Raw genomic sequence first — 22,404 nt, 5'->3', positions numbered from 1 at the left:
AAATATATGGTTAAAAACCTAATAAGTGGCGCTGGGGTTGTGACTCAGTGGTAGAGCACTTAGCTCTCATGTATGAGGCACTGGGTTCTATCCTCAGCACCACACAAAAACAAATAAAGGTATTGTGTCCATTTACAACTAAAAAATACATTAAAAAATTTTTTAAAACCTAATAAGAAATATGGAAAGTATGGGTTATGAACCTAATGAAGTAGTCATGGTGAAAAGATTTCATGGGAAGGTGAGAAAATAGATCCTGAAATTCACTTTGGATCAGATCTCAAATTTCACCAATTAGAAGCTCAAGATGACACAATAGGTAGACATTCAATTCCAAGCCCATAATGTAAAAGGAAATAACTTCCAAATTCAGAATGAAGACAGAGAAAGAACCTATAATTAATAAGATAGTGTTAGTCTTTCAGGTGTTATAGTGTAGATGAAGGGTGGGTAGCTGGGACCCATTTTGATAATGCATTTTAAGGGTCATCTACACATGATGCAAAGCCCTCAAAACTTTCAGGACTACTTCTAAAACTTGCTTTCTTACTGTTCCCCTATAAATATTCTCCAAGCATCTGATTCCATAGTGTCCAAGATGTGGACCCCAGACCAGTAGTGTCAGCAGCACCTGAGAACATGTTAGATTAACAAATTATCATCGAGGCTCCACCCAGACCTACAGAATGACCATGCATGGGAGGAAGAGCTACCCAATCTGTTTTAACAAGCTCTTCAGGCTTTACTAACCTCCAGGCAGTGTGACCTCCAAGTATACTCTGGTTCAAGAGCCACAGGCCTCTAAACTGCAGAGGTTGCACTGAGAGGGAGGATTGGACCAGAAGCATCAGGAAATCAAACATAAAAACTGTCCCTGTGAAGAAGCTGTGCATCCTCACAATGGGCTGGGATTACTTCTTTTCCACAAGTAAAGCAATTAAAACAAGGCTATTAAGCAGTTTGGTTATTAAGAGATTTGGGGACTATTCTAGTTTGCTAGGACTTTTGTAACAAGATGGCTTGAAACAATGGAAATTTATTACTTCAGAGTTCTGGAGCCTGGGAGCTGGGGTTGTGGCTCAGGGGTAGAATGTTCGCCTGGCACGTGCGAGGCCCTGGGTTTGATCCTCAGCACCACATAAAAATAAATAAAGGTATTGTGCCCAACTACAACTAAAAATAAATATTAAAAAAAAAGTTCTGGAAGTCTGAACTCAAAGTGTCTGCAGGGTTGGTTTCTTCTGAGTGCTCCGAGGGAAAATCTGTCCCATGATTCTCCCCTAGCATCTGGTGATCTGTGGCATTCCTTAGTTTACAGATGCATCTCTGCCTCTGTCTTCCCCTGGTCTTTATTCTCTGTGTGTATCTGGGCATGTATCAGGTAGACTAGGTTAAGTTATGACTTTCAGTAGGTTAGGTGTGTTAAATGCATTTTCTACTTGTGATTTTTTTCCAGTTATCGTGGGTTTATGAGGGAGTAACCCTCATCAGGTGGAAGAGTATCTATACTTCTCATTCCTTAGCATTCTTAAGTTACCTTGCCAAAGACAACAACACAAAGACACTCCACAGATTTCTACATTTCAAGCCACTGATGATAAAACTAACAAGGAAGAATAAATTACTTCCTTCACACAGTGTGTCCCCCTGAAGCAATAATGATTACACACCTTCACTTAGAAAATTTTCGGGGACCCTTCTTCTCCATTCTGACACATTTAAACATAATAGGTTTTTCCTATTGACTTAATCAGTATCCAACCATGTAAACATATAGTTTAAGGAAAAGAAGATAATATTTGGCACCTCTCCGACATTACTCTTTGCCCCTTCTGGCTTAAGTCACATACAACCACTGTGGATAGAAGGGGAGACTCATTAGGCCTGAAAAGACAGAACTTAATTCAGAAGATTATAAATTCAGAACTACTCTACAATTTTAGGTAAGCCCTTTAGGTTTACAGAACTTCTTAAAGAAAAACTGACAATGTCTGTAATAATTTAATGAATGATTCTGACCCCTGAGCATGAACAATCGGAGAGAAAGATGGGACTGGTAATTCAGTATCTGCTCTTCTCTCACACTCAGCCTTCTGGAGGTACCAGTGCCTGAGGATGCATTTACTGTTCAATGGTTTCTGTGTAAAAATGCTGCAAACCAGAAAGTGAAAGAGTGCTCAGACCTGGATTTTTGTCATGAAATTCTTTTAAATACAAGTAAACACTCAGAGTTTGACTCTGGGCCATATAACAAAACCTATGGTTGTTTCCAGAGATGTAATGAAAGTGAATAAGAAACTAAATGAAAAGGATAAACCCCCAAATAATTACCACTTCTAATTTTCTACATTTCTTTGAACATAAACTATCATCTAGTTTTCAATTCGATTCAGGGAGAAGCATTAATATGTCTTATGTAACCAAAATGTTCTCTCTTAGTCTCCATTTACCTAATTGCTTTCATGATTTAAACTAATAAATATAGTTTTAAAAATTTTCTAAATCTCTTTTAAAACTTTGAAAATAGTTAGTCTGGTTAAAACAAGGACTCTGAAACATTAATTTTTCTCAAAGTATTTTTATAAGTGATAATTTACTCAAAAAATTTCATATCTAACAAAAATCATTTAAGATGAATGTAAGCTATTTTAAAAATTATCTCTCAAACCAAGGTATTTTAAAAATAATCTCTCAAGCCAAGGTATTTTAAAAATAGCTTATGGAAAATATGACTAACATAAGAAGCTTGTGCAACACAATACAAGGAAAAACTTAGACCCAATAGAGAAATGTACAAAGTGTATAAGCTGCTCACTGTAGTTACATAAATAACTTCTGACCCCTGATCATAAACAATCAGAGAGAAAGATGGGTCTAGTACTTCAGTATCTGCTCATCTCTCACACTGGGCCTTCTGGAGGTACAAATGCCTCCAGATAATTATCATGTGTATAAAAGGGCCCCATGTCACAAGAAATGGAGCTACAATACTATCAATTTGACTAAATTAGCAAGGATTTAAATATCTATTTTAATGTAAACTTTATGGAATGAGAATACTACATACTTTTAGGCAGAGTAAAATCCATGTAATTATTTTATTATTTAAAAGCAGTTTGGCACTATATCTCAACCTTTAAAAATTGTCCCCATATTTCAGTAATTTTACATCCAAAACATGTCCTTATCAAATAGAATTTCAGGCAACCATCCATCAGGGAAATGCAAATCAAAACCACAAAGATATGGTACTTCATACCTAACAGGCCAGCTATATTTTTTTAAAAAAATTAGATCATAACAAGTGTTGGTAAGGATGTAGAAAAACAGGAAGTTCCACTCATACATTGTTGGTAGGAATATAAAGTGATGAAGTCATTTGGAAAATAGTCTGACCATTCCGAAATAATCATACATAGAATTACCATATGATTCAGCAATTTTCACTCCAATTATGTGTCCAAGGGAAATAGAAGCATATGTCCACACTAACATCCATGAATGTTTACATCAACATTATTTAGAATAGCCAAAAGTGGAAACAACCCAAATGTCCATTAACTGATGAATAGATTTATAATACATGGTATCAACACACAGGTGATATTATTTTGCAATAAAAGAAAGAAAGTGGGCTGGGGTTGTGGCTCAGTTGTAGGGGGCTTGCTTAGCACATGTGAAGCACTGGGTTCCATCCTCAGCACCACATAAAGATAAATAAATAAAATAAAAATATTGTGTCCATCTACAACCAAAAAAATTTAAAAAGAAATGAAATATTGATACATGTTACATCATGGATCACCTTAAAAAATATTATGCTAAATGAAAGAAGTCTATTAGAAAGGACTACATATTGTATGACTCAATTTATATTGTTTCCTAAATAGGCAAACCTGTAGATATAGAAAATAGGTTACTTGTTGCCTAGTGCTGGACAGGGAGTGGAAGAATTTGGGTGTTCATGGTTAAAGGGAGTAGACTTTGTGACTTTTTTTTTTTCCTTTGGGGTAATTAAAATATTCTAAAATAAATTGGGGTGAAGGATGCACAATGCTGTGGGTACTAAAAGTCATTCAATTAAGTGATTGAATTGGATGAGGTGTGAATTAGATCTCAATAAAATTGTTATTAAAACATCACAGCATTATATAACAGGAAAATAATGAAAACAATCTAAAATCCAAAATTAAGGAATATAAAATTTCTGAAAAACATTTCTTGATGCTTCAAATTTTTCAGAATATCATAATTGACAATAAGCATGTATAAAAGTGAAAAGTCACTATAATTCCAATCACATAATAATATATACATACACAGGTATACAAAAAAGAATAGCTGAAAATATTTTAAAATATGACTAGTGCTTACTCAGAGTGGCAAGCTTTATGGGTGCTTTCTATCCTGATTATATTTATGATATTATCTAAATTCTGTATCTCCAGTGAGAATCTATATAACCAAAAAATTTACTATATGTATGAATATGGTCATGGTTATATCTTAAGCTTAAGGTAATACCCCAGAAAATTTATCTGCATAGCTATAACTTTCATAGGATCACATTCTTGTATTGATTTATTCCAGATCTATTGCTGGTTTACATATAACGAAATTTTGTTATATAGAGGCAATTTTATAAAGAACAAATCTTCAGAGATAAAAAGACTTATACTCTGGGGCTGGGTTGTAGCTCAGTGGTAAAGCGCTTGCCTGGCACATGTGAGGCACTGGGTTCAATCCTCAGCACTACATAAATATAAACAAATAAAATAAAGGTATTGTGTCCATCTACAACTAAAAAATACTTAAAATACTTGTACTGAGAGAATTCTATTTCTTAGATATTCAATAAACTCATATTTTCTATTCTCTTAATGATAAACATTTGGCTGCTTTCAGCTTGGGACTACTCTGAATAATGCTGTTGACATCCTTGTATGTAATGCTTTGGCACACTTATGCACACACACTTGTCCTGTATTTACCCAGAAGTAGAATTGCTTAATCACAATTCCATGTTTAGCTTTAGTCTATAACAAAAATAGTTTTACAAACTGTTTGTACTGATTTACACTTTCACCAGCAGTGTTCGACACTTGGTGCCATCATTCATTTGGGTTCTCAATAATAAGTAGTAATTTCTCATTGTGACTTTAATTAGTATTTTGTAGTGAAGTTGTGAGCATCTTTTCATATTTTTTATTAGTCATTGGAATGTTCTCTATTGTGAAGTGACCATTCAGAGGTATTGCCTATATTCCTATCAAGGTTTCTTTTTCTGTCAATTTGTAGACAGTTTCTATATATTTCAAAATCAACTTTTTTGTCAGTGATGTATGTCACAGGAAATTTTTTCTCTATTTCATTAACCTATTTGTCTTTTTTCAAAAATGGGACTGGATTATAGTTTTCCTTTCTCATAGTGAGCTTTTAGGTTTGGATATCAAGATTATGCTGGCTTCATAAATTATGTTGGGCATGTTTCTTTGTTTTATTCTCTTAAAAAGTTTTTGTAATATCAGTGTTATTTCTTCCTTGTGTGGTTAGTAGAATTCACTGCTGATGCCATTAAGGCTCAAAACTTTCCTTAAAGCAAACTTAAATTATAGATTTAATATATTTGATATTTTCAGAACAATTGTTTTTTTCTTGTATAAAGTCAATTCTGTTTTTTCAAGGAATTTATAAAATTTATCTAAATTTCAAGAATATTGGCATAAAGTTGTTCCTTATATTCTCTTATAGATTTAATGTCTATAAGATCTATAATGGTGTTTCCAGCTTCATTCCTGACATTGGTTATTTTTTTATTTCTTTCCTTTTCTTGATCAGTCTCAGAGGGGTTTATCATTTTATTAGTTTCTTAAAAGAGGAATTTCAATTTTTTGCTTATTAATTTTTATTATTTGTTTTCTATTTCATTAATTTCTGCTATCTTTATTATTTTCTTTAAATTTGACTTGATATTATTTACTAACTTTGTCTTAGTTCATTTTGTGTCATTATAACAGAATACCATAGACTGGATAATTTACACAAAAAAAAATACTTACTTTGCCTTACTGTGGGAAATAAGTATCTTGCTTGTATTTCTCAGGCTGGAGACTGAGAAGCCCAAGATCCAGGTGCTGACATCTGGTGAAGGCCTTCAGCCTGCATCATCCTGATGGAAGGCTGAAGAGCAAGGGAACCTGTAGGACAGCAAGCAAGAGAGAGGGTGCTGGACTTGCTCTCCACTCTCTTCATAAATAAGCCACTCCCTGACAACGATATTAATCCATCAGTGAGGGCAGAGCCCTTATAACATAATCACTTCTCAACCCCTACCTCCTAACACTGTTGCATTGGAAACACATGAATTTTAGGGAGCACATTCAAAGAATGGCAAATTTCTAGAGATGAGTTGTTAATAAGTCAATGTTCAGATGTTATTCCTTGCATATGAAGTTGTAATTTGTCTATAAAAAAATTGAGCTGTATCCAACAGGTTTTAAGACATAATAATTATTCTGTACAAAATATTTTCTAATTTCTATTTTTTCTACTTTGATCAAGGCTTGTATAAAAGTATATGAAAATTTTGTATTTTTTTGTAGTTAATTGCATTGTGGATCTAGAACACACTCTGATGTGAACCTTTTGATGCTCACTGAAATTTGCTTGAGGGATCAGCATATGGTGAATTATAGTAAAAACATAAAATGTATTCAGAGTTCTTTAAGCAAAGTTTTCATGTCAGCCTTTTTAAACCCTTATGTTTTAGCTAGGTCTCTTACCTACCTCATAAATCTCTTTATTCTGGATTTTTTTCTTATTAATTAAAGCATTTAATTGCTGACGTATTTGTATTTCATATTGCTAACCATTAAACAATGGTGTATTTGTATTTCAAATGAAAAAAATTACCTTTTATTTTCTACTTGTTTAACCTGCTTTATGTTCCTTGTCCCTGATTTCTAAACTTGTTTTGGATTTGCTTGTTGTTTATTATTCCATTTTTTCCCACTATTAGTTTCAAAATTATAAATCCTCTTCAATTTCTTTAACATTTAGTTACCCTTGAGATTACAATATACATTCTTAACTTATTAGAATATAGAGTTTATTGATACTCTTTCCCCACTCTTGGACAATTCATGGACCCTAGAATACTTTAATTCCTTTTACCTAACTCATGATTTATAATCAAAAGACACTTTTAGTATTGTTTTTTATTGCCATATATTCATTTAGATATATTCATAAAGTTCTCTTTCTTCCTGCTTCTCCCATCTGGGAACATTTTTATTCTGCCTAAAAAAATTACCCTTTGGGATTTTCATGAAAATAGGTGTGCTCGTGATAAATCCTCTGTTTTCCTTCCTCTTAAAATGTCTCCATTTCAATTGTATTCTTTAAAGATGAAAATAGAATTTTAAATTGTCAGTTATTTTTTAAAGTACTTTATATTTCCCCATTTTCTTCTCGCTCCCATTATTTCTCTTATGAAGTCAGCTCACAGTGTAATTTTTATAATTCAAAGGTAATATGTCTTTAGTCTTCCTTCACTTCACCTCCTGGTTTTAAGATTTTTGTCTTTGTCACTTATTTTTGGCATGTGATGCACATGGGTATGTATTTCTTCTTATTTATTTTGTTGATAGTTTGTAAGACTTCTTAATCTATACCTTGATGTTTTTCCACCAGCATTGGAATTTTCTCAGCCATTATCTCATCAGTCATTACTTCTGCCACATTCTTTCTGGGACTGCAATTATTCATGCCTTAGTCCTTTTCAGAATATTCCCTCTGTATTTTACCTTTTGCTTTGTATTTTTCATTCCTTCTCTCTCTAGGTTTCCTTCTGTCTTATCTTTTCTTATCTATATTCCTATGTATGTTCAAGTTTTCATTATCAGTTATTTGAGGTAATATATAAAATATAATGGTTTTTATATGGTACTTTTATGAAATGACCTTTATAAATTCATATGTTAATTATAATACTCTAATGACTCCTTTGGATTATGAATGCAAACATATTATATGCAAACTTGTGCCATGTGAATGGCATTTCTTTTCCAATACCTTATACTTCTTTTCCTTGACCTACAGGATTAAAACCTTCAGTTCCACGTCCAGGAGTAGTAGTTATAGTAAGCATCCTTTCTTTTTCCTGATCTCAGGATATTTTCAGCATGTTGAGTTCATTTTGTATGTATTTTTTATTCTGTTTAAGAAGTCCTGTCTGTTACTTGTTTGCTAAGAGTTTATTATGAACTTGGTAAAATCTCATTAAAATACTTTGTTATATTTATTGAAATAATCATTTTTCTTCTTTACTCTGTGGTTAATTGATTTTCAAATATCCAAATTACCTTGTAGTCTTGGGAAAACCACAACTTGGTCACATTTTATATACACTTTTAATAAACTGATTAGATTTGATTTTATTTTGCTTGGGATTTTTGTATATATGATTATAAGAATAATTGCCCAATCGTTTTGCTTTCTCATAATACCCTTTTCAGAAATTTTGTTGGATTATTTCAGACATCAGAGGATTCAAGTATTCTGGAATCATCTTAATTAAATTTTAGGATTAGAGATGATTTCAAACTGGGCAGCTGTTACTCAGGGAACCAGTTTAAATACAGAAAAATATTGATTGACATTTGTGTAGGCAAAATATAAGTAAAATGGAAAATTTCTGAAAAAATAGGCTCACATTAATTAATGTTAAAATATCCCATCCTTGCCGGGCACAGTGGTGCACGCCTGTAATCCCAGCAGTTTGGAAGGCTGAAGCAAGGAGGATCACAAGTTCAAAGCTAGCCTCAGCAACTCAGAGGCACTCAGCAACTCAGTGAGACTCTGTCTCTAAATCAAATACAAAATAGGGTTGGGAATGTGGCTCAGTGGTTGAGTGCCTCTAAGTCCAATCCCCAGTACACCGTCCCCCACCAAAATTTCATCCTTTACTATCTCCATAGTCATGACCAACAAATATGCACAATGGCTGATGAGCACTGGCTCCCAACCTATTATTTTGTAAATTAATAATAATAGTAATAATAGCTAATGGATTAGATTTAGAGAAATATGTCACATTTCCCCCATTCTACTCTTTAGCCAGGAAGAATTAGAAAATAGATAAGGCAAGAGCCACATTTTAAAATATGCCCTATTGTTTATATTTAGTCTTATTTGTATATCTTCAAAGATGTTGTCTAAAAAGAGAAGACTAACAGTCTGCAACGGGGAATGTTAAAATAAGCTTCAAATAAATGGTTCAGGGAAAACTCCCTGCCAGATGATCTATAATCCATGCCTCCTTACCACCCCCCACCATCTCCCCCCATTCCTGGGGAGAAGCAGAGGCACTGGTCTGCTAAGTAATAAATATAGTCACCGAAAACATCACCAAATCCTTAACAATCTTGAGAGTGAAAAATGGGGCTATAAAATGCATCATGCACAACACAAGAAAATCAAAGTCAAGCAAAGAGTATCTTGGAAGGGGGAAATGTAATGACTGAATTCCCTATCACAGCCTGTTATTACAACAAAATATTTATATCTCCACAGAGCTCTAATACTATGGGATAAAAGGATCTGTTCCAAACAGTGACCAATACAGAAAACACATATCCTAGAAGGTAACTGGAGAACATATGCTCTGTTCCATACATGTCTTATCATCAGTGTCAATGAATATTTATTGAGTTAGCATTTAGCCATGCCTGCAAACACTTGCAGTAAAAAATTCAGAAAAGATTCAGTCCTTTCCCCCTAGGACATTCCATTTCAAAGACCAAGATATATATAGCTTACTCTCTTTCTATGGACAGATACTATGTTTTTTTTTTTTTCTTTAACATGGGGATTCTTAGCAGCCTTTCTTTACCATGAGGATTAAATTGATAGGATTTAATATATCTTTGAAGAAAGCACACATGATGACTATGTACAAAAATGGTTTCAGCTATGGGGAATTTAAGGAATCACAAGTTGTAGAAGGAGGACTAGATGCAGCCAAGGATCATGACATAAATGCCAGGGATGTGGGCCAGATCACATCCTCCAAGAGATAGACTCACTTTCTTTCTGAAATATGAGGCCCTTTCTATTTGTCTTCTGGTTTTATAGACCCATGAGTTCAGAGAACTATTTCTTCCACTTTATAAAATCTACTGACAAGACTGGTGATAAATGGTAACAAAACCTCGACCTCGGTGTGGGAAGTACATAGAGTAGAGTGGAAGAGGTGAATCTTGAACTTAAACAATTTGTGAGCCTATTTAAGAAAACCTCACAAAATTGCAAGTGTGAAATTAGGCAGCAGGCCTTGGAAGAGCAGGGCCCTGATGTGTTAGGCCCCTTATCTTTACCATACACCTACCTCTGCTGGGTGGGGCCTATGCAGAGTGGGAGGCAACCTCTCCTCAACTGCAGGGGACTTTAGAGAAAAGGTCCAAACTGGCCATATCTTTTGATAATAATAGCCAGACACCTGTATGTTTTGGGAACAGTCCTCACATTTTTAAATATTGGCAAGAAACTCATACTTTAAAAACAGAAGAAAATAAATGTAAGACTCAGCTTTTGCTCATCATGTTGGCACTTCTGGCCAACTGAGTGATGCAGTGACTCAGGCCAAGAGAGAAGTGTTGCCCAGGTCCCTGCTGCACCTTTCTCCTGTAGAGAGGAGCCCTACCGGAAATGCCTTCAGTGTAGATAATGATTTTGGGTGAGCAGCTGAAGGAGAGGGTATGAACAGAAGAAAACGTTGTAACAGTGTGGCAGAAGGAGATGACAGATTGAATGTGGGAGGAGAGCAACTACTTCCAGACCCCATTCCTTGGAAATAGATTAAATCATGGCCCCTCACACAGCAATTAGACAGCTGAGGCACATGGAAGACTTCAAGGCAACATTTCTGAAAATGTGGTCCACAGACCCCCTTACTCTGGATACCTGGTATGCTTGTAAAAATGCAGATATCTGGGCCCAATCCCAGGAAGTAGTGTGTTGGTTTCTGCAAAGGGTCACAGGAACTTAAATAATTTGTGAGACTCTAACAAGCACCCAGTGATTCTTAGATAAACGTCATTTAAGAAACACGAGAGAGATGACTTTTGTTTTTGTTTTTTACTCTAGCCAAGAATCACATAAAGAGATACATGTGGAAGTTTCCAGGCTTTGGTTTTCCCGATTGGTACCTCTCCCTGTCACCTTCCCCTCAGCCCACACATTTTTAGTTCTGAACTTGAATGGCTCGCTAAGCTGCCAAACAGAATGAACCACTGAGACTCCAGCAATTCTGCCTAAGCTAAAAAGCTGAACCCCAGCAGATTCAACCCTCTCACTTCCTCCTTGGCATCCTTGCTGACACATTGCAACCACAGCTATATTTTGTTAACACTTAGCAGATAAAGTGTCCTGAAAATCCAAGATCTGCATTATATAAATTATAAAAGTCTTCCCAAGAGCAATGCTGATATCAGGGCCTTCTTATCAGCATATTCTTTTTTAAAAAATTATTTTTAATTATAGATGAACATAATACCTTTATTTTATTTATTTAGTTTTTTTATGTGATGCTGGGGATCCAACCTAGAACTTCAAAACCATGAAAAAAAATTTATGTGGTTGAAGCAACCAAATCTGTGGTATTTGTTATGGTAGCCCTAGCAAACTAATATAGCTAATTATAAACTAATATAGTTAATTAATAGTTAATAATTATCTTATTATCAATGGCTAAAATCCCAAATAACACCTGGCCCTTTATTTAATTGTGAGTCTAAGTTTATCATCTAATCACACTTCAACCACAGGATGACAGGGCAGGCTTCAGGAAGCATCAGGAGAAAACTGAACTTGGCTGTGGATTACAAAATCTCCTTGGAAGAATCCAGGAATTACGATGATTAATGAACAGTGAATGTTGTTTCTCAATCCTGGGTATACATTATTATCACTTCAGAATACAAAACTCTATCCCTGACACCCCCCAAATAAACAGAATCTCTGGGTTGAGACCTGGGTGTTTTTTAATTCTCCAGATTATTCTAACTTACACTCAGGCCTGAACAATAAAAAGAGATTTAGGGACATGATTTCATTTTGTTCTTTATGTTTTGCTGAGATACCTACTGAGAATCTCTCTATACTGAGAACCAGCAGCACTTCACTGGTTACAAAGGTCCATTTACTAGGCTTTAGAACTTGAAGAACTTACCATTTAAGGTGTGTGTGGGGGTGTGTGTGTAAACAGTTATAACTATCCTGTGATGATCATTTCTGATTTATCAAGCACTTTCATCAACAGGGTCTCAATCAATTGTCACAAATCCTTACTAGAGAACTCCTATTACTGTTGTCCTCATTTTATAGATGAGGAAAGGGAGTTTCTTTGAATAATAATGGACTTTTACTGCATGGTAGTATGCGTTAGGCCCTGCATAAGAACTCCCAGGCAAAGGCACAAGTGGGCTGAGATGAAGCCTATGTACCCACCACTCCCAAGCCCTGGCACAGGACTTTACCCATCCTAAGGAATGATGGGTTTTTCTGTCATAAAGGCATTGCCTATGCCTATAGTGGTCCCAAAGTAGAGGGTAGTATATAAGACCCTATTCCTTGGAAATAGATTAAATTGTGGCCCCTCACACAGTGATTAGACAACTGAGGCACATGGAAAATTTTAAGGCAACATTTCTGAAAATGTGGTCCACAGAAGAGCCAGGATCATCATGGTCCACAGGTCCATGATGAGCCTGGAACCCCTACCCCACATCTTTGCACTCAATGACTGCTGTGGGTCCTACCATGTGTGGACACAGTAGCCAGCACTAGAGGACAGAGGCTCATGCACACTCTAGCTGGCAGGCTTCTTTCTTGCCACCCTTCATAAACAGTCAGGGTCAAGGACAGCTGGGCTTGACAGTCAAAGCTCTGGACATGGTTCCAAAGGAGCTACTGCACAGGAGGCTTTGGACAACATGCTTAATTTCTCTGGGAGTTAAAGTTTCCTAGTTGCCTCAGCTGTAATTTTAACATTCTGAAGGTCTTAAAATATATTATCAGTTTCCTAAAGCCATGTCCAAGTAATTTCCAATACTATTAAGGAGACAGAACAATCAGAAAAACACTTTTTCTCCTCTTTACTAAAATAAGCAATTCATCTAATTTCAGTATCCTCAGAGGTGAGATATATATAGTCTAAAAAAAGATTGAGCTTAAACTGAAAATGATATCTTTTTCTTTTCTTTCTGTTTTTTTTTAATTATGAAAGCAAGCCAACATAATGAAACCCAGAATTTTGCATTTATAGTTTATATATTCAGAGATCTAAAACCTTAAAGTTATGAAAATGGATTTTTCTTTCTCCCCCCTCCTTCTAACCACTCTGAATAAGGTGCCCTATTCCTGGCATAGTCTGTCTGTCTGTCTCTCTTTTCCCCTGTGATATAATTCACTACTACAGTCATTCACTATGAGGAAAAAAAATCAATGAGCATAGAATTGGGCTGAGCATTGACTCCAGAGGCAGAACAACACAAAGGGGCCTCATGAGTGGCTGGGCCAAGTCAGGTCATTACCATCCTTCAAACTCCTCATAATAAGCATGACAGTTGGCAGAGGGTGATTTCAGCTCAAAAGGACATTCTGGTGAAGGCAACTTTAAATGCAAGGAATCCTGTCTCTGCTATAAGCAGGCTGGCTAGTTGGCACCATGCAGTCCCATCTCTGGAAAGACTTGCTGATGGTGACTTCAACATGAGTTTTACATGCACTCTACTTAAAAATAAGATAAAATTATGTTTCTTTTCACATGTCTAAATCTTAAGCCAATTACCACCTTTACTTCACATGCTCACCTGTATTATGACACTAAAAATGATTCCAAGTTTTTAAAAGACTGTAAAATAGTACATCTGTTTTGCAAAACAGTCTGGCAGTTCACCAAAAGATTAAACATAGAATTGCCATGTGATCCAGTAATTCTATTCATAGTTATCTACCCAAGAGAAATGAAAACATATGTTCACATGAAACTTGCACACCAATGTTCACAGCAGCATCGTTCATAATAGCTCCAAATAGAACCAACCTAAATATCCACCAACTAATGAATAGATAAGTAAAATGGTATGTGTTCATACAATGGAATATTACTCAGCAATTGAAGAACAAATTACTAATACAAGCTACAACATGGATAAGCCTTGAAAACATCATGACAAGTAAAAGAAGCCAGTCAAAAAGGACCACATTTTATGCAATTCCATTTATAGTAAATGTCCAAAATATACAAATTTATCAAGACAGACAGTAGATTAGATATTCTCAAGGGCTGGAGTAAGGGGAACAATGAAACGAGGAGAAGAGAAGGGAAGAAGCAGCTAATGAGTAAGTTTTTCATGGAAAAGGTAAGGTGATCTAAGCGTTCTCATTTTTATTCACAGCTCTGTGAATATGCTCTGTGCAAAGTCTAGATTGTCCGTTTCCATGGGTGACTTGAATGGTATGTGAATTATCTTATTAAAGATGGTACTTTTAAATGGTGAGAGTGAAAAGTCATCCCTAATCCAAACCAAGCACATAATTTTTCAGTGCTTTACTTGAACATTGTTTAAATCATATAACCCACCAGATCTTTATTTCATAAAATACATGACCCAAGAGGTATCACAATCCTTGAATCCAGAAGGCCCCTTTGCACTTTCCAATATCAATGACATGACATTTTGTTTTATATAAGAACTCAGCAATCTCAGAGTGCTTACTTGTATATTCTGCAACTTTGATAAATAGGTGAAAAAATTATCACTACCTCGTACAGATAAAAAAAATTATTAAGAGCTCCTGGGTTTTAAGAATTTATTCCAGTTCTCTCAGTAGTAGTAAACACTGGACTAGAATCCAAGTCTTCTGATTCCTTATCTGATGCTGTCTTCGGTCCACTGAAAAACCAAGAGTCAGACCAAAGAAAAGCCCAGTGGCCCACAGTTTTACAGTGTTGAGCTATAGACATGGAACTTGCTAGAAAGCATATGAAAAGTGGAAGCAGCATTTAACTACATGATCTCTCTGTGACACTTGCACAAGACTATTGCTGGCAGGGGTTAGTAGACCAGGTAGCCCAGTCTCCCCCTAGCAGCTCAGCTCTATGACAAAGACTTCCTCCCTAGAGATGAGCAGCTGCTTTATCATTTCTGCATGATTCCACAGAGATAACTTCATATAATCTAATATCAAAACATGGTGTGTCTGTGCAGAAACTGTTCACTGGCTTGCCTGGCCCTCACCGTCCTCCCTCTCAGGGTATAAATGGAAGTCAGCTATGGAGATCTAAAAAAGCTTTTGTATTTGAGGTGGAAGGGCTTCCTACTTCCCCTCCCTCCCTTAAATCTTGCAACCCTGAGGAAAAAGGCCAGGAAAAGCTCACCATTAACCTGAAATCTCCAAGTCACTGGACCAAGGCCAGCAGCCAGATGCCTCTGTGTGTGGGTGGGTGGGTGGGGCATACTGGGGACTGAACCACCTAGGGATACTCTATTACTGAGGTACATCTCCAGCGCTTTTTATTTTTCATATAGAGATAGGATCTCCCTAAGTTTCCCAGGCTGGCTTTGTGATCCTCCTGCCTCAGTTCCCCAAGTAATTGGGATTATAAGTGTGTATCACTGTGTCCAACGATGACATCTTTTAGGTGATAAAATACTGTCTCAAGCCATTTTCAATAATTTCTGCTACTGAGGAATGCATATTTGATTACATAAACCAGAATGGAAAGAAAAATGGGTTTGGAACTAGACATTGTGACTAATTAGAAAGGAAGTTACCTGACCTCCCTAAAATTTAAATTTCTTCATCTGTAAAATGGAAATAATAAAATAGCCTCTTATTTTAGAATTCCTGAAACACTAAAACAAGGTAATTAGGAAGGTGCCTCACCTATTGCTTTATATACAGGATTAGCTGTCTTCCTTTAAGAATCCTGAACTTGGATCTAGGGTTATGGCTCAGTGGTAGAGTGCTCACCTAGTATGCATGAAGCACTGAGTTCAATCCTCAGCACCACATAAATATAAATAAAGACATTGTGTCAACCTAAAACTAAAAAATAAGTATTAAAAAAAGAATCCTGAACTTATTATTTGAATAATTGTTACTTCTTTCTTTTCTACTAGGTATACTAATCTGTTAAAGTACTATCAATGATTTCTAAAATTGTGTTAATGATTAAGATCTATTTTGCTGATAGATTTTCCCATCCTTTAGAAAATTCACCATGTTTCTTTTCCTATAATGATGTATAATATAAGGAGTATTTCTGGTAGGTGTACTTTTTACCCATAATGAATATTTACTGAAACAAAAAAAAAAAAAAACATTTATTGAAGTTGTTGGGTGCAGAGCAGGCTGAACTGTGTTGTCTGCAGGGCAGGCTGAACAGATGTTGGCTGCAAGATAGCCCACGCACTCAAACCCCCCTCTATCTGGTCCTTTATCACCTGTTTGCCTCAAGTCTGAACATTCAACCCTGCTCAAGGCTGAACACTTAACCCCCCCTTGGGCCAACAAGGCAGCTTGCAGACCCAGAGGCCCCATTAGATTTGGGCTATAAAAACTCCCTCCTGCCAGGCCCCCCTCTCTCTTGCTCCCTCTCTCTCTTGCTCTTTTTCTCTTGCTCTCTCTCTCTCTTGCTCTTTATCTTTCTTACGCGCGCTCTCTGTCTCTCTCTTGCTCTTGCTCTCTCCCTATTCATCTCTTCTCTTTTCTCTCTCTCTCTTTCCTTCTTTCCTTTCTCTTTGTTGCACTGCTGCAATAAAGATCTTTTGGTTGCTCCGAGTGTTGTGGTCACTTTCCTTTCATTGGTGCCGAAACCCGGGAGAGGGTTAAAACCCACTTTTGGGTCCCTCTTCCTTCGGAAGTGCCACTCACCGGATGGCCTGAACCCAGGCCTGAACCCATTTTCTCGACTGCCAGAACTCCATCCACCACCGACCTTCGATTGGTGAGTTTCCCCTTCCTGGAGTCCTAAACCCAATGGTGGTGTCAGGAGGATTTGGCCGTTGATTGTCCGGCAAACCTCTTTGCCCACCTGCGGGGAGGAAAACACCCCACCACAGCCTTTAAGGCTACGGTGGCCCTCAGGGACTCCTTTCTAGGGCAGAATAGACTCCTGGGTTCAAAATTATTCCCTTCCCTTCCCAGCTGTTAGTTTTTGTAGGTCTCCCTCGAAGGACTGTGTAACCTCCAGGGACACATAACAGAACTGAACATCACAGTCCACCAAGACCTTCACCATCTCTGTGGCTCTCCTAAAATCCTAGTCCTCACACCTTCAAGACTCGGCTGCTAGAGAGTACCTTACCCTCCCCTTCCTCCCTCTTCCCCTGTCTCTCTCTTTCCCCTCTTTCCGGCTCTGCGAGTCTCCGGCCTCTCCAGGAGGGGTCCCGCCGAAAAGAAAAGCCTTGGCCAAGGTCTCCCACGGCTCCAGCTCCGTCCAGGACGAGAGCTTCGACTGTCAGGATTCGGTGACGACCAATCTCTGCAGCTCGAACCTGCCACTAAGGAACTCCTGATTTTTGGCTCTAGCGGGGACGCCCCTTTTGCCAATAAATCAGTTTCCTCCTTCTCTCTTATACTACGGTTGCGTCTCCTTCCTTCTCCTCTATACCAAGTTTGCGTCCCCTTCCCTCCTCCTTATACTACTTTGCGACATGGGTAATGTGTCCTCTCTGCCGGTTGACTCTCCCCTACAATGCCTCTTGGATAACCTCAAAACCCTCTCCTTGACACCAGACATCAAACCCACAAAATTGATCAAATATAGCACCCAGGCCTGGCCCACTTATCCCTTAGACAACCAAAGCAGATGGCCCCCCTTTTGGGTCCCTGGATCCCTCCATTCTAAGGGATCTCTACAATTACTGTGAGCATTCGAAAAAATGGGTAAAAAGCTGCTATATCAAAGCTTTCTTCTTGCTTGTGCTCTCTGCACCTCTTGCAGACCTCTGCAAATTCTTCTAGCTTGCAAACCAACACCCACAACCACTGACCCCCAATCTCCTCCTCCTCCGGACTCATCTACTACTTTTGACCCTACTGATAAATTTCCACCCTATCGCCCGGCTCAAATAGGTCCTCACCCTCAACCTTCTGCCCCAGCCCCTCCACTGTCTCCCCCACCTGAAGTGACTTCTCTCCACTCACTAGATCAAAAACCTAAACAACCGTCTTTCCTCAAAACATTGCCTCTTTTCTGAGGTAGCAAGTACTGAAGGAATCCCTCTACCCACTCACTCCTCTCTTCTTTTGTCAGTGCCCACACCAGGTCCCACCAGGTCCTCTTACCAGCTAACCCAAAGCTCAAACAAGCTGAGGAGAGCCCTTGGACCTCTATCAGAGATCTGGTGAAAATGGCCTTTAAAGTTGCTTTGTCATCACTGAAAACAGGTTACTAAGAATTGTCCCTTACAGGCTTTTTGGGATATTCACTCCCATCCTCCCCTCTGCTCTACCTGTTCTGCTGCTCAAGTTTTCCTTGCTAGGGAAAATCCTATTCTTTTACATCACTCCTTCCTCATTCTCAGATCCACTGACCTGCTCTCAGCCCCACCTTCCCGTCTTCCCCTCCTTACCCAGGCCCACAGAAAAGGCTTAACTGACCTTCTCCAGAAATCTTCACCATGGCTGATTTTAGGATTTTCAGCAAAAAAATCCCTATAAAAGTTAAATGTAGATAAACTTCCTATTTTCCTGTTGCCCTGTTTTACTTGGTCACTGGCTGGAAAAATCAGCACTCCAAAAGTTAGACACCCCCTTACTAGTTTTTTCACAAAATATGTGAACAAGGCCACTGGCTTTGAGCTGGGGCTTCACAGAGAAGGCTACATGTCTAAGATAAGGAGGTTACCAACTGGGCTCCATGATAACAGCTGGCAGGGGTGGGGAGGGTGGAAGGAAGAGGAGAGAAAAAGGGAAAAGAAAAAGCTCTCCCCCTCCCAAGTGTTCTTGAAGGGTTAACTTGCCCAGAACAGAGGGAAAACAAACAAACAAACAAACTGCTTTTTGTGAACTTCTGCAGACTGTGAACTTCTGCAGACTGCGAACTTCTGAGCCCCTTCCCTTACATGTTGGGTACAAAATTCTGAAACAACCTAAACTTGGGGTTCAGGGGATTAATTGATTACAACAGAAGCAGTGCCCTCTGAATCCGGTTGCAACCAAATAAAACTATTTCCCTATCTTCAGTGCTATCTTAGGTGCCTTACCTTGTCTGTTCCTACAACAGTATAATTCTATATACTTAAACATTGTTCATGTTTTCATGAAATGGTCAACAGTTGTGATTAATTGTGTACTGCAAATAACAAAATATCTCTTATTAAAATGGAATAATTTGCCTAAGTTCAGAAATTTACAAGGATTATTTAAAAATGTAAAAAAAAAAGAGTTAACAGATAGGAAAGAGAAATTAGAAGGTTCTAGGTATGGATTTAATAGAAGGAAAATGTGTTTCTGGATAAGAGAGTCTGTTAAGTAAATAAGAGGGTTTAAGTAAGTGCTAAAGAAGGTCTGTATATACAACTATGGTTAAACAACAACTGTTATTTTGCAATATTGTAATATGTTATTTCTCTAAAAGCTAAACTTGACTAATATAAAAACATCAGTAGTAATTGTGGTACTATTACTCTTCTTTGTATATTAAATGTGCTCATATTTTCCAGGTATATGTCATTAAGATAGAAGCTTTAAAAAAAAAAACAACACTATATCAAGCTGGTGTTCTCCAAAAGGTTGCATGGTTATTTTAGGCTTATAAAAATAACATATTGGAGATTTATTTATATCATTTAATGTTTTATAACTGGACCTGTTATCAATAAGATTAATATAAAGTTCTATACACTGGGTACAATTTAAATGTAATATACTGTATTACCTAGTATTCATGTGACATCAAGCAACAATATATGTAAATTTTATAAAATAATATTTAAAAAAAAAGATCAGCTTCAATACTAGAACACTTTACCTAAGATTTATAAATCTTAGCCTTACCTGAGATAAGGCTGTGCTTCCCATCTTACTACATGTAAGAATGACTCCAAAGTAGGCCAGACTTCAGCTAAAGCCCAATACTCTTAATTTAGGGTGAAACTGACTTTGCTGGATGTTTATGATCAAGATTAAAGTTAAACTAAAATGGCCAAAAATACCAATATTTGGCTCTGGCCCTCTGAGTCAGTCTGAATCCAGGGAACAGGGAACTTCTCTAAAGAGCTTTGCAACTCTGGGCCACATAACCTCCTGATCAGGGAGATTAATGAGACCACTGGAGAATCAAAAGCCAATCAGTGCATTTGCTGTGAATAGGAGGGTCATTGGAGACAGGAGACATCCCTGATGCTTCCAAGGGAAGCCACATGGTCAAGCAAGACCTGGACCCATCCTAGCGCAAATGGCACTAACAGAACTAAGAAGCTACTCTCAGGTTCCCCCATGAGCGACCCCTATTGGAACTTGGCTGACTCTTAACAATAGATAGAAACAAAGTCAATTTTGACCAACTTGGTCTTAAACACCTATCAAAACCAGTTAAGCCAAAACCAGTCATTCCTGGGAGTAATGAAGGACAAGAACAGCTAGAAAAGAGGAGACAGCAACTAAGCCAACAGGCTCCATGGGGAATGTTCAGTTAAGTATGGCCTTCTCTCCTCCCCCTCACAGGACCCCTATTAGTCCTCTCTATGTTTCTCCTAATAGGACCATGTCTATTAAATTGCCTACAGACGTTCATGCAAAATCAGATACACAAATTCACCAACAAGCTGGTCAATCAACTTCTTCTTTAAGACTACCAGCCCTGATGCCCAAGATGGACACCTACAACTCATGACCAACTCCTCTGGCTCCAGAGACTCTGTGCCCATCTGAAACCCTCTCTAACCCTTTTTCCATTTTTCACAACCCCTCTTTCACTTCCTAGGAATGAGAACTACTCTCCAGCATGTCCACTCTGCTTATTCTGTCTGCTCTACAGTATCCCCACAAGGAAGCATCAAACTCCCCCTGGTACCACCATGTCTCCCACCTTAAAAAGGCACTTGTTCCAAATGTCCAGTCCTGGACTTCCACCATGCCCACCAAACTCAAAATTTCTTGCCAACCCTCTTCTTCTTTTACTAATCATTATTCTCTCTCAAGTTTTTATCTCAAACCACAGATACTGCTTCTACATCCAAGCGACATGACACCAGGATGACACCACCCACTATCAGTTTATGGGTCAAGGCGATTGCCCTTCCACTGGCTGCAAGCGGTCTGTCACCCTTAACATTACTGGATTCAACCAAGCCACCTCCAATATTTCCTAGAGTCCCTGCTACAGGACCAGTGGCTGATACCAAGAATCTCCTCCATCTAGGACTGGTTTGCTGCCATCGAGGACTTGTGGCTTCAAGGAACTTTTATGGACTTTAGCCCTACCACAGTAGTTGTCTGTAGCCACTGAGTGTTATTTCTGGCTTCCCTGGTGTTCTCAGACCTGTCCCCCGAACATTCCTCCTCTTCCCCTTCTAGGTCTAACGCCGCCCACCATTAAGCAGGAAGAAGCCAGAGGACTTTACGCCGTCCCCTGTGTCACTTAGAAAAACAAAAAGGGAGGAATGTTGGGTGCAGAGCAGGCTGAACTGTGTTGTCTGCAGGGCAGGCTGAACAGATGTTGGCTGCAAGATAGCCCATGCACTCAAACCCCCCTCTATCTGGTCCTTTATCACCTGTTTGCCTCAAGTCTGAACATTCAACCCTGCTCAAGGCTGAACACTTAACCCCCCCTTGGGCCAACAAGGCAGCTTGCAGACCCAGAGGCCCCACTAGATTTGGGCTATAAAAACTCCCTCCTGCCAGGCCCCCCTCTCTCTTGCTCCCTCTCTCTCTTGCTCTTTTTCTCTTGCTCTCTCTCTCTTGCTCTTTATCTTTCTTACGCGCGCTCTCTGTCTCTCTCTTGCTCTTGCTCTCTCCCTATTCATCTCTTCTCTTTTCTCTCTCTCTCTTTCCTTCTTTCCTTTCTCTTTGTTGCACTGCTGCAATAAAGATCTTTTGGTTGCTCCGAGTGTTGTGGTCACTTTCCTTTCAGAAGTTGTTCAACCAGCTGTATATATTTCCTGAATACTTTCTCTGGGTTAGACCCCATGATAAATATGACAGATGCTAAAAAGATAATGAAAAAGATGGAATCTCTCTCCAAAGATGTCTGATTTTTAACAGAGGTTATATAAAAGCTAACAAAACAAAATAGTGTCTGTGAGTATGGAGTGGGATTTAAATAAAGGCAGAAGTCCCATTGTAAATTTTAAATAAGAGTTTAGTAATTCACTATAAAATAGCATTTTT

General features: G+C 38.0%; 2 long non-coding RNA genes across 2 annotated transcripts; one reads left to right on the top strand and one right to left on the bottom strand.

Annotated features, from left to right (window-relative positions):
* Positions 1-1,982: 1,982 nt before the first annotated feature.
* On the bottom strand, positions 1,983-6,193 carry LOC114104454 (uncharacterized). The gene is made up of 2 exons (XR_003584847.2): positions 6,060-6,193; positions 1,983-2,151 (listed from the first exon to the last, which is right to left on the bottom strand). It is a non-coding gene; the product is annotated as an uncharacterized lncRNA (long non-coding RNA).
* Positions 6,194-16,406: 10,213 nt separating this feature from the next.
* LOC139701566 (uncharacterized) lies at positions 16,407-22,123 on the top strand. The gene is made up of 2 exons (XR_011704114.1): positions 16,407-17,014; positions 21,217-22,123. It is a non-coding gene; the product is annotated as an uncharacterized lncRNA (long non-coding RNA).
* The last annotated feature ends 281 nt before the right edge of the window (positions 22,124-22,404 follow it).

This window comes from Marmota flaviventris, chromosome 13 (genome assembly GCF_047511675.1).
Source record: "Marmota flaviventris isolate mMarFla1 chromosome 13, mMarFla1.hap1, whole genome shotgun sequence".
NCBI lineage: Eukaryota > Metazoa > Chordata > Mammalia > Rodentia > Sciuridae > Marmota > Marmota flaviventris.
This window is presented reverse-complemented; position numbering and strand designations above follow the sequence as displayed.